This window comes from Sinocyclocheilus rhinocerous, unplaced genomic scaffold (assembly GCF_001515625.1).
Source record: "Sinocyclocheilus rhinocerous isolate Xijiao unplaced genomic scaffold, SAMN03320098_v1.1 scaffold736, whole genome shotgun sequence".
Lineage (NCBI taxonomy): Eukaryota > Metazoa > Chordata > Actinopteri > Cypriniformes > Cyprinidae > Sinocyclocheilus > Sinocyclocheilus rhinocerous.
Genome location: NW_015631744.1, coordinates 496,270 through 496,626, shown reverse-complemented (window position 1 = coordinate 496,626; position 357 = coordinate 496,270). Strand labels below are relative to the sequence as shown.

At 47.9% G+C, this 357-nt stretch overlaps 1 protein-coding gene across 1 annotated transcript in view; it reads left to right on the top strand.

Moving 5' to 3' along the window:
* LOC107741971 (ubiquitin) overlaps window positions 1–357 on the top strand; it is a 3,647-nt gene that overhangs the window by 2,590 nt on the left and 700 nt on the right. The window lies entirely within an intron of this gene.

The window sequence follows — 357 nt, the reverse complement described above, 5'->3', positions numbered from 1 at the left end:
ATGGAAAACCGATTGCTCCCCCATGATATTTTGTAAACTGTCTTTATGACAAAGAACTGCACAGATGCAGATATTATAACAATCTATCGATAAACACACACCTTGTCCTCTGTTTCTGGCTCTGCACCGCTGCGGAATGAAGAACACGCTGAAAGACGGGGAGGAGCCGAAGTCTTGCCGAGGACCATCACGCAGGGACAGCGAGCAGCCAGTGGCCCATTGGTTTGTCTCCTGTATTGACAGCGTAAACATCCAACCACAATGCGCTATAGACGGAGCGATGAAGAATTTAGCTCTATATAAAGATCGCGTCACCCCAACTTCTTCCTCGTCGGCTTTTCCCACGTTTTCACAGCA